At 45.7% G+C, this 15,864-nt stretch overlaps 1 long non-coding RNA gene across 1 annotated transcript in view; it reads left to right on the forward strand.

The window, feature by feature from the left end:
* Positions 1-4,469, forward strand: part of LOC121031995 (uncharacterized) — a 12,172-nt gene extending 7,703 nt beyond the window's left edge. Inside the window, exons 3-4 of the long non-coding RNA XR_005791030.1 lie at positions 2,650-2,728; positions 4,151-4,469. This is a non-coding gene — a long non-coding RNA (uncharacterized LOC121031995). The remainder of the gene's footprint in view (positions 1-2,649; positions 2,729-4,150) is intronic.
* The last annotated feature ends 11,395 nt before the right edge of the window (positions 4,470-15,864 follow it).

Raw genomic sequence — 15,864 nt, forward strand, 5'->3', positions numbered from 1 at the left:
AAATAAAATAAAATAAAATAAAATAAAATAAAATAAAATAAAATAAAATAGAATAGAATAGAATAGAATAATAAAACAAAACAAAATAAGGGTACCATAAGGACTAGAAAACCTCCAGGCCCAAATTATACAATACTTCCTATTTTAGCATTGGGCTTTCCAGATCTCTACCCAAAGAAACTTCTTAAAATGGCTCTGCTTTGCGTAGTTGACGGCTGTTAACCTTTTGCTCACAGACATGAGACATGAGTCTCCTGACACCTGTTAGGTCTTTAGGAGGATGGTTGAGTGTTTCCTGGGTTAAGGGATGAAGCCTGCGTGAGGTCAGCAGGAGCCCCAGAGGGTGGCCCCACCAGGCCTGTGAAACATGAGGAAAGCTATCCTGTGCTTCCTGTTTTACTAAAGGTAGAGGAGATCCCAGTGTCAGGACTTCCCTTCCTTTGCTTCCTTGGATTTCGTTGTGCACCGGTCAGGTGCGGTTGCTTGCAGCTGTGTGGTCTGTTTCTTTGCTATTGTGTTACCTGCCCTTGACACGCCCACAATAGCTCTGTACATGGGAGGACTGACATTCCTTATTTTGCGTCGTCTCCTCTCTTGGAGACAAGGGCAAGGGTGGCAGAGTGACTGAGCGCTTCTTGAGTACGAGGCAGTTTAGGAGCTGATCCACATGCCCTCACTTAGTATACAAAGACCAGATGTGCCACTGATTGTAATAACAACTGACCTTCAAACAGTGGTTTGCAGTTCCAAAGACATTTCTATGGAGGCACCTGGGTGGCTCAGTCGGTGGCATCGGTCATGAGCTCATGGTTCGTGAGTTCAAGCCCCGCGTCAGGCTCTGTGCTGACAGCTCAGAGCCTGGAGCCTGCTTCGGATTTTGTCTCTCTCTCTCTGCCCTTCCCCCACTTGTGCTCTGTCTGAATCCCACTTCTGCTATGACTAGCTGTGTGGTCTGGGACAATTTACTTAAATTCTCTGTTAAGCCTCTTTCTTCAACTGCAAAATGGGGATAAAAAAAATCATACCTATTTCCTAAAGTGTTTTTTTTTTAAGTTTATTTATTTTGAGGGGAGGAGGGGCAGAGAGAGGGAGAGAAAGAATCTGAAGCAGGCTTTGCACTGTGAGCACAGAGCCTGACGTGGGGCTCGATTCCACAAACTGTGAGATCATAACCTGAGCCGAGATATAGGGTCAGATGCTTAACCAACTGAGCCACCCAGGTGCCCCCTTAAAGTGTTTTCTTAAGAGCTTCGCTGAGGTATAATCAATACAAAAAGAACTATACACATTCAATGTGTACAGTTTAAAAAGATTTTTTAATGTTTATTCATTTTTTGAGAGGCAGAGAGAGAGACAAAGCATGAGCGGGGGAGGAACAGAGACAGAGGGAGACACAGAATCCGAAGCAGGCTCCAGGCTCTGAACTGAGAGCACAGAGCCCAACGGGGGGTTCGAACTCACAAACCGTGAGATCATGACCTGAGCCGAAGTCGGACGCTCCACTGACTGAGCCACCCAGGTGCCCCTCAATGTGTACAGTTTTATGATTTCAGATACATGCAAACATCCGAGGCCTAAAGTGGTTTCAAGGATTAAGTGAGGTGATACACGGGTAGCACTAAAAACAATGCCTGGAACATAATGATCCCTCAATTAAGGTGGAAATGATGACATTACCTCTTTGGGCCCTCAAAAACTTCCTGTCAGTTGGAAAGTCTTTTTAGCCAAGGCTCAAGAGGCTCAGAGAGGCTATTCAATGTGATAATGCGGTAGTAAGGAGCAGAAGCACTGGACCCCCTTCGATTCCCAGGCTTTTTCCCCACTCGGAATTGATTCCTCCAAGATTATTGGTTCTGTGTTACACAGAGCCCACTTTCCCACCACAAATTTTCCCACCACATCTCCTGGTGTCCACCAGCTTTGTCCTTGTGAAAGGACACACGGGGGATGCAGGGGAGTGATGGCAAAATGAACTCACCTTCTCAGGCCCATCAGGCTGTCAGGCCTGTGCCAAGCACTTCTTGGGCATTTTCCGCTTCATCTTCACCAAAAAACCATACCCTGCGTACTTTCAATAACCCCTTTGTATAAAAAGTGGGCCCCACAACCATTAAGTGACAGGAGCAGTAGCAGTTGGAGCAGAACCCAAGATCTGCCCAGGTTTACCCACAGGAAGCCTTCCATCAGGAGCAGTTTATCTCCGTGCAAAATTCACTGCACTGGAGAGACTCCCTTTTAGGACTCAGAAGGGACTGGGGTGGGGAGGCAGATGGGACGTGCCCAACGTTGACCCCTGGGGCAGCCCACTCAGCCTTCATCGCTGCTTCTCTTTCTTCCTCCCAAACACAGAGGCTGGGGCCAGGCTGACCACCTCCCCCCTCCACTTCAGAGGCAACGTAGCCTCTCCCTCAGAGAATTCCCAGTTCTGACCCAGTGTGGACCTAATCCCATGCCCTGTTACCATTTCTGACGGGGCACTTGCAGCCCTCTCTCCAGCCCCCCAGCCACCTGCCTAAGGGTTAGGCGTCTGCAGTTACCTCTTGCCTCTTGACACGGAAGTTCCCATGCTCCACTTCTGGGCCTCTGGCATGTTATGAGTAGAAGTTTTCTCTCATGCTGAAATGGAACCATTTCCCCCTTCATATGCAGGCTGGATGTGGAAGAATAGAAAACCTCTGAAGAGGACACCGGGGTGGTTCAGTCGGTGTCCCACTTGATCTCACGGTTGGTGAGTTTGAGCCCCGCATCGGGCTCTCTGCTGTCAGCACAAAGCCAGCTTCAGATCCTCTGTCCCCCTCTGTGTGCCCCTCCCCTGCTTGCACTTTCTCAAAAGACAACCTCTGAGGGCTTGGCCTGAGCTTTGGTTTTGACGTGAGGAGCCTGGTGTCTTTTTTTCCCTCCCTTTCTCCATCCTCCCTTCCTTCCAACCTACTTACATTCCTCCCTCTCTCCCCTCCGTCCCCTCTTCCTTCCCTCTTCCCCGGCTCCCTCCCTTTCCTCCCTTTAAAGAGAATGGTGCTCTCCCTGCTGGGCTGCAGGTGCGCCAGGGGCAGAATTGCAACAGACAGCTTGAGCAAGCACTGAAGATCTTGCTACTCCTACCTGAAGCAGCCTCCTTGCTAAACTGGGTGAGCTAGGTTCCCAAAGAGCACTTTGCACACTTCAGGTGTCTTTGGTTTAGGGTGTGGATTTGGCTAGGTGTGACTGGTCTGCTCCTAATTTAAGCCACTGGTTGTAAATATAGGTCTTAGTGCCTATTAATAACCCACAGTCAGCACACTTGTCTCCTGTTACTCCAATTACTGCAACCGTGACCCCCTGTCTTCCCTGCCTCCCCCCTGCCCCACAGCTCAACATGCACAGGCTGAGCCATCCGGGTACCTCGTGAGCTGTAGCTGGGCCTGACGTGTGGCCCTTCAGTATATCTCCCTTTCTCTCTTCAGAGCCACGACGCTGTCACTAATAGGGGTAGGTGAGAAGGAAAGAGGAAAATAAAATAATATCAATTTATTCCAATAAATCTTGAAACCCTTAAACTTATAGCCCTGGGCTCCTTCCCATCATTAGCTAGGACAATAGTGGTCCTGGTTCTCAGAGGTCCCAAGGTCTGTGGTTTGGATAAGGAGCCTTTCCACTGGGTAGGATTGCCACAGGTGCTGAATCCACTAACAGCCACGGAAGTTTCTCTTTTTGTCTGTGAAGTCTCCAGCGCCCCCATTCTGTTTGCTCCCTCCTGTCGGCTTCTCTCCTTTTTATAACTTGTTGCCAAAAAAGAACTTGAAACTTGAGGTATAAATAAATAGTTCCACAAGTATTACCTGAAATGGGGATTTGAAACTTAAGAGGAACCAAAAGAAGCATCTTGATAGAGGAAAACAAGAACTCTAGGAGAGGGGCACCTGGGTGGCTCAGCCAGTTGAGTGTCCAGCTCTTGATTTCAGCTCAGGTCATGATCCCAGGGTTGTGGGATCGAGCCTTGCGTCGGGCTCTGCGCTGCGCATGGAGCTTGCTTAAGATCCTCTCTCTTTCTCCCTTTGCCCTTTGCACTTGCCCTCTCTCCCTAAACATAAAAAAAATAAAAAAGAACTCTAGGAGAAACTGTCCTGGGTTCTATATCCTTAGTTACCAACTGGCCCTCTCTTGCCCACAGCTTCCTCTTCCATAAAACGGGGATGCCAATCCATACCTACCTTGGTGTAGAGGATGACACCAGATTGTTTCTCAAGATCTCTTCCAGCTCGGGAGAAACAGAGCTTAACAGATGAATGGCTGCTACCAGCAAGCGGGGGAAAAGGAATCCAGAGCCTGTGATTTCCAAGAGCCTTTGTGGTTGGTGCCCCTGAAACCAGACTGCCAAGTGTGGCCTGTGCAGCATGAATATGAGGCCCTGACAGTATCTGACAATACTAATATCATCCTCAGGCCCTTTTGTAATTCAATCACCTCATAATTAACCTGTTATAATTCCACTGCTTCCTGTAGACATCGCTTCCTCTGCCTAGAGAATTCCTTTAAGACCTAGCTCCAAAGCTCTGCACACTGGGAACCCTTTCCTGACTATCCTAAAGACACACAGGTGGCTTCCTCTCTGGGTCCCGTAGGACTGACCCACACTCAGAGCCGCCAGCACTTTGCACTGCCATCTGCTCCCCATCCTGGATCATCAGGCCTTTGAGAGAAAGGACTTGGCCTCTTCATCTTTGTGGTCACAGTTCTTATATGTCTTCCTTGAAGGGAGAGAGATAATAGCGCTTATATAACTATCTCCCATCTATAAAGAGGTGGGACGATGGACACAAAGGGGTGAAGTGACTTGCCCAGGTCAGTTGGATAATTGGCCTAACAGGAAGATCCAACCCAGTTTGGAGACCATAAAACCCTCGTAGGTATCCCTTACTGCTTCCTGTCATGTAGTAGAAAGCTTCCCAACATGGCACTGTCCTCCTCAGCTTCTTTCTCCTTTTTCTCCCATCAAGTTCAAGTTCAAATGTCAGACAGCTAAGATAGCTGAGTCAAGGGGCACCTGGGTGGCTCAGTCAGGTAAGCGACCGACTCTTGGTTTCCACTCAAAACATGATCTCATAGTTCATGAGATCAAGCCCCACACTGGGCTCTGTGCAGACAGTGCAGAGCCTGCTTGGGATTCTCTCTCTCTCCCTCTCTCTCTCTCCCTCTCTCTCTCTCTGCCCCTCTCGTGTTCTTTCTCTCTCTTTCAAAATAAAGAAATAAACTTTAAAAATAATAATCAAATAGCGGAGTCAAGTCCCAAGGAAATGATAGTTTTAATAACCTTCCTTCTTTTCTTGTTTGTCTACCTCCTCTGACAAAGACCCTTTCTGGAGAGCTGAGGCTGTTCTGGAGGCCTCTAACGTCAGAGTCTTGGCCCTTTGCCTTAAGGTATGATCTTTCTAAGCTGCTACATGACCCTCTTGCTCAGTTGGCAACCTAGTGTAAGCCACAGCATAACTGGGGGCTCTTGAGGGCTCATCTGCATTATAATACTCTGCACCTCAATTTTCTTATCTGTAAAAATAGACATTCAACTGGTTGAGCATCAATTAGATGCCACCATGTATGGAGCCCAGAGCTAGGCATTACAGATATAGATGCAAAGATAAAGAGAATATGGTCTCTGCCTTCAATAAATATAAAGTCAAGTGGGAAAGGCAAGAATTGAAAAACAGATACCATGGCAGAGTCAAAAAAAGTAGATATGAAAGAAATACTCTGACCTGATTATGCCTATCTCATACAGTTAGGCCAAGAATTAAGTATTCTTCAAGTATTCTTAAAGCGCTCTAGAAATAATAAGCAAATATTACAGTATTTGGCTTCTGTACGAGACACCAGTTGGGTTGTCTGCTCACATCCCCCTTCCTTTCCAAGAACTGCTCTCATAGCCAAATTCATCATGTAATGGTACTGGGGGGGGGCCCCCCCCCCCCCACGCATCATTGGCCATCTTGGTTGATTGAGTCAGGGGCAGACCCCTGGCCCAATCTGGGCCACGTTAGAGTCAGTCCCTGCTCTGGGTTTGGAATGGAAATGAAAGTAACAAAGTTTCTGTCACCCTGGGCTTTGAGAGGAAAAGATACAAATCCTGGAGGCATGGAGAGCTATTTACTGGCAAGGTAGACTGAAAATTAAAGAATGCCAAACTTCTGGAAGAGTGGAGCAGAGGCTTAGAGAGGAGGGAAGACAGGGCTGGAGGCTTCCTGATATTCAGGACTAGGTTCATCTCTGACCCTGCCTGTCCGAAATGATACCCCAGCAAGGACCATCTTTTGCTGAAGATAACTCTGATGGGCTTTAGTCACTTGCAATGGAAAGATACATAATTAAGCAGTTTATAAACGAATTCAACTCAGCTAATGTTGAATAGAAGTCCCCCCTTAGCCTGTGTAAGAGTTGTATCATTCATTTATTCAGTCAGTTAATGAATATTATTGAATGTCAACTATAACAAGCCTCATAATGAGAAGAAAGAGGGGCACCTGGGTGGCTCAGTTGGTTAAATGTCTGACTTCTGATTTCTCCTCAAGTCATGATCTCACAGTTCGTTGAGTTCAAGCCCCACATCAGGCTCTGTGCTGACAATGTGGAGCCTGCTTTGGATTCTCTTTTGTTCCCTCTCTGCCCCTCCCCTGCTCTCTGTCTGTCTCTCTCTCTCTCTCTCTCTCTCTCTCTCTCTCTCTCTCTTTTTCTCTCAAAATAAATAAACTTTAATGAAGGAGAAGGAAGGGGGAGGGGGAGGAGGAGGAGAAGAGGAGGAAGAAGAAAGAGTTGGCTGTATCCTCTATGATATAAACTACCACTGGGTGTCAGCCAGCCCTCAGAGCTCCTGAAATTATTCAGTTGTGCCCTGGGAACATGTAGTGTTGCCTGAACTTGCTGTCACTTGCAGATATCCCTGAGTTTTGGAGCCTTGGACACTATGATGTTTGTCTGCCCCTCCCCTCCCCCTTCTGGTAACATCCACTAGACCCCACTCCTACCACACACATACACACACTTTTGAGGGACTTTCCCACCCCTGTCCATGCTCTTCTGGTGCAGTTGTTAATCACAGGACCCGTCCCTTGATCATAGGGTAGTCATAGGACCAAAGCTGGGCAATCAGAATCCCTTCCCGGGAAATCTGAATTTTGAGCTGGGACAAATCCAGAGGGTCATTCACAGTGGTGTTCCCTAGAAAAGATCCCCAGGTGCCTTGCTGAGCTCAGGAAGCTCACTCCCTGAACTCAATTGTTCAGTGTGTTCCTTTAAAGCTCTAGCCACTCCAGTATCCTTCACTCAGAACATATCTTTTGAACTAAATTAGCCAATCAGTTATTTATAACCAGAGTCTTGGCACATTTCCTTTTAAGATAAAAGCTCATGGATGAGTGAAGAAAAGACAAGGAAAGGGAAGGTGAGAGAGGAACGTTGCATTGTATCCCATACCCAAGGCTACAGCCCAAGCCTACATCCTATTTTTAAGACTGTTTAATGAATCTATATTTACCATGAGGTTTTTTTTTTATTTATTTATGGAAATCTACACATGTCATTTGGCTGAAGGCTCAGGCTTATTTCAGGAAAGCAAGTCTGTCATTTCTCCAAAACCCCTGTTAGCTCCTTCCACACCTGTTTTCCATTCTGCCAAGCCTCCTAGTGCTCATTTCCAAAGCAAAGAATAAGGATCAGGACCCAGATTCCAGAGCAGGTTACCAGTGATGCTTGAAGAAACAGGCCTGTGTTTTTCGTCATAAATGTTCTTTTTTTTTTTTTAAGTTTGTTTATTTAGTTAATAATCTCCATACCCAGTGTGAGGCTTGAATTCACGACCCCCAGATCAAGAGTCGCATGCTCTTTCCACTGAGCAAGCCAGGTGCCCTGTCATAAATGTTCTTAATGGACATTCTGTATTCTCTTCAGTCAACATAGATCCCTCATGAAAATGCATTCCTTATCTCACAAAAGTTGTCTCCCAAAGTAAGACTCATAGAGTCCCTAATTGACCATTAACCCAACTCCTTTATTTTACAGACTGGGAAACTCAGAAGCAGGGAAAGTAAATGGCATGCTCCAATAACATGGTGCTAACCAACAGCAGATCTAAGAAAGAACTCAGGTCTTACAGAGTGGTACAGATCCTTTTCACTACTTGATGCCTCCTTCCATGGTACAATTCCTTTTCTTTAAGAATAAGTATTTTCTTGATCTCTCTATATAAATGTTTCATTGGGCAATAAATAATTGACAAAGAATCTGGATACAGAAACCCTGAAGTGTTTGCCTCCACTACTATGTGAGACCTGTAAATTATGCAAATTATGTCACTAAGGATATAGAATCCAAACAGCATGATCTGAACACGTCCAACTCTTAATTAAGTGTAATGTAAACAAAGTAAGTTACCTGGTATGTATGTATGTATGTATTTTAACTCCTCCAAGCGACTCAATTACACAGTAGACTTAGAACCAAGGACAGAGGCACCTAGGTGGCTCAGTCGGTTAAGCATCTGACTTAGTCTCAGGTCATGACCTCATGGCTCATGAGTTCTAGCCCCGCATCAGGCTCTCAGCTGTCAGCGCAGAGCCTGCTTTAGATCCTCTGTCCCCCTCTCTCTCTGCCCCTTCCCTGCTCATTCACTCTCTCTCTCTCAAAAATAAATAAATAAATAAATAAATAAATAAATAAATAAATAAATAATTTTTAAAGAGAAAGAACTAAGGAAAGAAAACGACAAGCTTGATTTGGCCAGGAGGTGTTTGGGGGGACTGCTCAGAGGTGGTGAGTTCCCCATGACAAGAGGTCAAGCAGGGTCTGGGCAAACGACCGTTGGTCAGGGATAGAGCATCCCGACTATTTCATAAGCAACAGAACCTCCCCAAGGGGTTCTCAAAACAGACCTTGCTGGGCCCCACCGCAGAGTTTCCGATTCAGGAAGTCTGGGAGGGGGCTTGAAGCTTTGCATTTCTAACCAGTACCTGTTTACTGCCAATCCCGCTCATCCAGGACCACGCTTTGAGACCCACTGTGGGGAATGGGAATTCAAAAGTCACCTACATGAGCCACTTCGCTCCATTTAAGCTTCACAAAGCGAGGTCACATTTCTCTTGAATGTCCTATCAGACAGCTTGAGTCCGGTTTTGCCATGTGAGACTGGGGCTACCTTTGGTGATAGCCCTCAATCCTACGCAGGCTTCTCTGCACTCACCTTGAAGTTAGGACATAGCTGCAGATCACCTCAAGTGCCCCTAGTTCTTTAGGATCACCTGCCAGAGATGCGGTATCAGACTCACGCCTGGGACACGATATCCAATGGGACAAGCTAGGATAGTCTCAAGACAAAGCACCAGTTCTCACTCATTCCGAGTGCCTCAGGAGGGAAAGCCAGAGAACCTGCCATGGCTGCCTATGTGACCACAATTGAAAAGGGACATCTTGCACAGCCCTGTGCCATCCTTGTCTCCACCTGTGAATGCACATAACCAACATTTATTGACCTTTCACCCTGTGTCAAGTATTGTTCGAAGCAAGTTACATGCATCTTCTGCGTAATCCTTGTAAGGATTACCTATAGGTAATCCAGGCTTGAACCTGGAGACTTGAGCTCTGCACCCCACACTCTTCATCAGAGAGAAAATAGTTGTCAGAGTATAAGGGATAGAGGAAGAGGTTGTCTCTTCTCGCACTGGTACACTAGGCCAGAGCTTTAACCTCTGGCTGTTGTCACGGTCTTGCCACACCTCTAAGGGCCCAGCCTCCTGAAGTTTCATCCGTGTGTTTCACACGTACTCACAGTTATTGTTTCCAAAGCTCAGAGTGCCAGGTGACTGGTTCAGGAAAGGTTTCCAGGCTTACACACATTCTGCCCACCACCAGCCTTTCCAACATTACAATCTCAGTGCTGGTGTTGAGCCCAAATTACCATTCCAAATTCCCCTCATATTGACTTAAGTTGCCCTTTGGGGAGCGTTGGTATCCCTTCCTGCCCGTTGACCTTAGCTGGAACCATCTGAGGAATCAGAAGTGTTGACTAATACTAAACCCCAAAGAAATGTAGTCTTTCATTCAAGTAGGGTCCCTGGCCTCTAATGCATATTTCTCCAACTTTTCCCCAATAGTCATCCACATACAAGAGATTAGACCAAGCTCTAGCTGGGAAGCTCACTCTATTTGCTTCCTTCCTCGAGGACAATGGGTCACCACTGACTTTGTCTTAGGAAGCCAAAAAGCCAACTCAGACTATTCTTGCAAAACAGGGTCTGCCCCAAGGTCCTTTGTTGTACCCATCCTAGACCTGGATTTCAGCAGGTGCCTCTTTTATTTTTGTTTTTTATTTATTTTTAAAAGAAGGAGCAAGTAGGGGAGGGGCAGAGAGGGGGAGAGAATCCTAAGCAGGCTCTGTGCTGAGGGCTTAAACTCACAACCGTGAGATCATGACCTGATCCAAGATCAAGAGTCAGATGCTTAACTAACTGAGCCACACAGGCACCCTTTAGCAGGTGCCTCTTTTATTTTTATTTGTTTACTTTTTTTTAGTGTTTATTTATTTTTGAGAGAGAAAGAAAGACAGAGCATGAGTGGGGAAGAGGCACAGAGAGACGGAGACAGAATATGAAGCAGGCTCCAGGCTCTGAGCTGTCAGCACAGAGTCTGACACAGGGCTCGAGCCCACGAACCGTGAGATCATGACCTGAGTGTAACGAAGTCAGATGCTTAACCGACTGAGCCACCCAAGTGCCCCAGCAGGTGCCTCTTTTAAAAGGCAGCTTCCCTCTATAATGGAATAATAAAGTTTTTACCTTCCTTGGGCCTTTCTACCCAAGCACTGGCAGTTTAATAGTGTTTTCATTCAACATATATTGAACACCCATTACATGAAGGGCACTGTGCTAGGATTAAGAAGTAGAAATAAGATACAGTCTGTCCTAAATGAGAAGGATAAAAGGCAACATCCATCCCAGGTCTCCTGCCCCAAAGATGACAAAGAAGGACATGGCATGGGGAGAAGGGGAGCGGGGGTAGACGAGAAGGAAGAGGTAGTAATCAGTAGTCTGAAACTGTCTGCTAGTAAAAACAAACAAACAAACAAACAAACAAACCAGAACAGCCTAACATCAAGACTATTTTTTTTAATTTTTTTTTTTTAACATTTATTTATTTTTGCGACAGAGAGAGACAGAGCATGAATGGGGGAGGGGCAGAGAGAGAGGGAGACACAGAATCGGAAACAGGCTCCAGGCTCTGAGCCATCAGCCCAGAGCCCGACGCGGGGCTCGAACTCACGGACCGTGAGATCGTGACCTGAGCTGAAGTCGGACGCTCAACCGACTGAGCCACCCAGGCACCCCACATCAAGACTATTTAAGGACAGACTCAACCGAGAAATCTTATTAGCCAAAGCTATCAAAATAGACCCCGCTTTCTAAATATGTAGCTAAACTTTTTACTCTCTAACAACTACATATAGAAATGTCCTGCAAGAATAATTTTCTCAACCCTCTGTAATACATAATGATGTTCCTGTTTGAAGAGCAAAACAATTGGGGTGCAGATGGTAGGTGACTTGCCCGCTGTTATGACACAAGACAGTAAAAACACGACACAGTCGTTCTTAGGGGCTTGAGAACTGCCTTAGATTTCACACGGGGCTGGCCCTTAGGTGAGCATTACAGGTGTCTTATTACTGTATAGCAAGCTACCCGAAAACGTAACCACTTACGACAGCCATCTATTTGCTCATGATTCTGCAGCTGGGGCCAGGCTGACCCAGTCTCACCTGGGGTCACTCACGAGCTTGCAATCTTCTGGTAGGTTGACTGAAGCAGGATGATCTAAGATGACCTCACTTATGGGACTGGAGCCTTGATGCAAGCTGTCAGCTGCTCCTGTCCAGCTGATGTCATTCAGTAGTCTAATGCAAGCTTACATGGCTGCAGGGGTGTGCCAGGAGGGCCACCAGGGAGCTGCAAGACCTCTTAGGCCTACGTTCTGGAACTTGTGCAATGTCACTTTTGCCATATCCCATCAGTTAAAGCAGGTCACAAGACCAACCCAAAGTCAAGGAGCAGGGAAAAGACTCCACCTCCTGATGGCAGGAGCTGCAAAGTATTGTGACCGTGCTTTTTACAACGAGAGACGGCTGGGCTTCATTTTTACCAGTCCACGCACACATTCTGGCTCTTATTGTCACTTATAGGACCTGGCCAGCATCTACCAGCCCCTGCTGCCTATGGGGGGGATAGTAGCAAGAAACATTCACATTGGAGCTTGGGAGCTTGGGGACTTAGCCGTAGCCCTTGGATGATACCCAAGCTCCTGAGATATTATCACAAATACATGCTGAAATGATCAATGAAATTGCAGACTATCAATCATCATGTAGACGTACATGTATTTAGTAATTGTTTTTTCAGATTTCAAAATATGCTTTAGAAGAAAATACTTTGCTCCCCTTGATCGTTGTTTGTCTTTATAAACAGACCTCTTACTATTTGGTGGAGCACAAGAAAATCCTGGCTCAGACAAGGCGGCCAGAGAGTGAAAGGAGAGCCAGAAATAGCTCTGTACAGGATATGTAAGAGGGGTCAGCATTGCTATAAATGAATTAAATCTGCCCTAGTGAGGGCTTATGAAATGTAAATTGTTTTGCAGCTTCGATGAGGTATGACCGAAATGGTTAGCCGCACAGATTTCAAGCAGACAAGATGATACTGAAACCATTATCTATGAACTCATCAGTACAATCAGGGTAATGAACATACAACTCCCTAAATGCTCTTGTGCCACTTTGTAATCCCTCCCTCCTGTTCCTCTCGCCTTTCCTTCTCCCCAGATCATCACTAATCTGCTTTCTGTTACTTTGATAACTTTGCATTTCTAAGGTTTTATACAAATGGGATCACCTTGTATATATCCTCTCTTTTGGTCTGGCTTCTCTCACTCTACATGATGATCTTAAATTTTATCTGTAGTGTTGAGGACATCAATAGTTTATTCCTTTGAGGGCACCGGGGTGGCTCAGTTGGTTGAGTGTCGGACTTATGCTCGGGTCACGATCTTGCAGTTTGCAAGTTCGAGCCCCACATCGGGCTTGCTGCTGTCAGCGCACAGCCTGCTTTGGATCCTCTGTCCCCCTCTCTCTGCCCCTGCCCCACTTGTGTGCTCTCTCTCTCTCTCTCTCAAAAATAAACATTTTTTTAAAAAGTTTATTTCTTTGAATTGCTGAATAGTATACCATTGTATGGATATACCATCACTACTTTATCCATTCTTCTGTTGATAGATATTTGGGTTGTGCTATGTACTGACATGCATCTCCCCCTTCTCCCGATTAATATGTTGAGGCCCTAACCCTCAGTGTGACTGTATTTGGAGATAGATCCTTTAGGAAGTAATCAAGGTAAAATGAAGTCATAAGGATGGGGCCCTGATTGGATGGGATTAGTGTCCTTAGAAGAAGAAATACCAGAAAGCTTGCTTGCTTTCGCTCTCTCTCTCTCTCTCTCTCTCTCTCTCTCTCTCTCCAAGCGCCCTCAGAGGAAAAGCCATATGAGGACAAAGTGGCCATCCATAAGCTAGGAAGAGAGCCCTCGCCAGAACCTAAACTCTATCGGAACCTTGATCTTGGACTTTCCAGCCTCCAGAACTGTGAGAAAATGAATTTCTGTTGTTAAAGCCGTGCAGTCTGTGGTATTTTGTTGTGGCAGGTGGATTAGACTAATGTAGGTGGTTTACAGTTTGGGGCAATTGTGAATGAAGCTGCTGTGAATGCTTGTGTATGTCAGTGTGTGGACATCTGCTTTCATTTCTCTTGGGCAAATGCCCAGAAGGGGAACGTCTGGGTCGCATGGTACGTGTACCTTTACTCTTTTAAGAAACTGTCAGCACGGTTTTCCACAGTGACCATACCATTTTGCATACCCACCAGCAGCGTATGGGACTTCCGATTGCTTTGTTCTTGCCAATACTTAGTGTGTTTAATTGTTTTAATTTTTAAAAATCTAACTTTTTTGACGGCGATTTAATTTGCCATTCTGGAGAATGCGTGGTGTTATCTCACTGCACGTTTAATTGGCAGCCCCCTCATGGCCAATGATGTAGCTCATCTTTTCGTGTACTTACTTGCCATCCTTGTATCTTCTTTAGTGAAGTATCTGTTCAAATCTTTCACCCTCTTAATCATTGACTGAGAGCTAATGAAACACACATTTGAATAAGCATAAGCATGGAACATCAGATTGTGGATCTTACCGACTATCCAGGTTGGCAGTCTGGGAAAGGAGACCAGAACATCCTGGAAGAGCACACGGCATTGAAACTTGGCAGAGGCTGGTGAGAGCTGAGGATCAATTCTGCCAGCTTCCCAGTTGTTTCTAAGTTTGGCCTTGTGACCTTCCTAACAGTTTTCTCACCATTCGCCCCCGGGGCTTCTGAGAACCCCAATTTCCTGAAATTTCTGTGGGAGTCTCTTGTCACAGGAGTGCACCATCTGTGACTTTTGCCTCAATAGGTTTGCCAAGATTGTAGGCAGAGACAGAGAGACAGAGACACCCACAGAAGTACCTAGATAAGATCTGGTCTGGAGTTGAGAACAAAGTAGTGTCTAAAACACATTCCACTAGAGTGAAGTCCTTGGAAAGGAGGAATGAGGAGAAAGGACCACGGGATGATAGGAACGAGAACAGACGATAATAGTTGGAGCCGTGATCAAGGACACCGTGTTCCGTCATGGCCAACTCCATGCCTGGAAAAGATAAGCGGGGGAGAATCCGGGGAAGAGCAGAGAACATGATTAAAGAATGAAGACTCTGATTTATGAGGCCGACTTCATAGAGCTCACTGAAGCTAGTTCATTTAACGAAACGTAACTGAAGCTAATTTTCCATCAGCGCCTCAAAGGCAATGGAAATGCTCATATAAAAGATTAGGAAAATTGCAAATGTAGGAGTCAGATTGTCTAGCAAACCCATTAAGTAAAATGAAAATAACTTCTGCATTAAGCGGACCAGTTTGTGATCTAAACTTGTCTTCTCTGTGTCCTGACAAGTCCCTCGTTCACATTCTCTCGTTCTCTTCCATCTTTTTCTTTATTCCCTCTCTCTTTGTTTTTTTCTGGGGAAACGTCATAACTGTATACAAAACCCCAGCTCCGCAGGTGCTTTTTTTTTTTTTTTCTTTAAGTTTATTTATTTATTTTGAAAGAGAGAGAGAGCATGAGCAGCGTAGGGGCAGAGAGAGAGGAAGAGAGAGAATTGTAAGCAGGCTCCACACTGTCAGTGCAGAGCCAGATGCGGGGGCTCAATCCTATAAACCATGAGACCATGACCTCAGCTGAGATTAAGAGTCAGACACTTAACCGACTGAGCCACCCAGGTGCCCCTGCAAATGCTTATTTCTTCACCTTTAGGGGAATCCACCTGGTTGGCTCCTGTCCATGGGTCCATCTATTCATGGACATATCTGTATTCTTTCGGCTTCATCCAGCTGACCTAGGTTGAGGTTTACCCCCATCCCTTCTCTTATATCTCAATTGCTCTTTGAATCAGGCCTTTCTTCAAGCCAGGAGTTCAAATGACCCTTAATTCCATCATCCTGTTAAAAAGAAATAACAGACCCCAGGGTGCCTGGGTAGCTAGCTCAGTTGGTTAAGTATAAGACTTTGGCTCAGGTCACTATCTCACCATTCCTGAGTTTGAGCCAATCATTGGCCTCTGTGCTGACAGCTCAAAGCCTGGAGCCTGTTTCAGATTCTATGTCTCCCCCTACTCACTGCCCCTCCCCAGCTTGCGCTCTGTCTCTCTCTCTCTCTCAAAAATAAATAAATAAATAAATAAATAAATAAATAAATAAATAAATAAATAAATAAAT

Source organism: Herpailurus yagouaroundi, unplaced genomic scaffold (genome assembly GCF_014898765.1).
Source record: "Herpailurus yagouaroundi ecotype Mexico unplaced genomic scaffold, PumYag 141, whole genome shotgun sequence".
Classification (NCBI taxonomy): domain Eukaryota; kingdom Metazoa; phylum Chordata; class Mammalia; order Carnivora; family Felidae; genus Herpailurus; species Herpailurus yagouaroundi.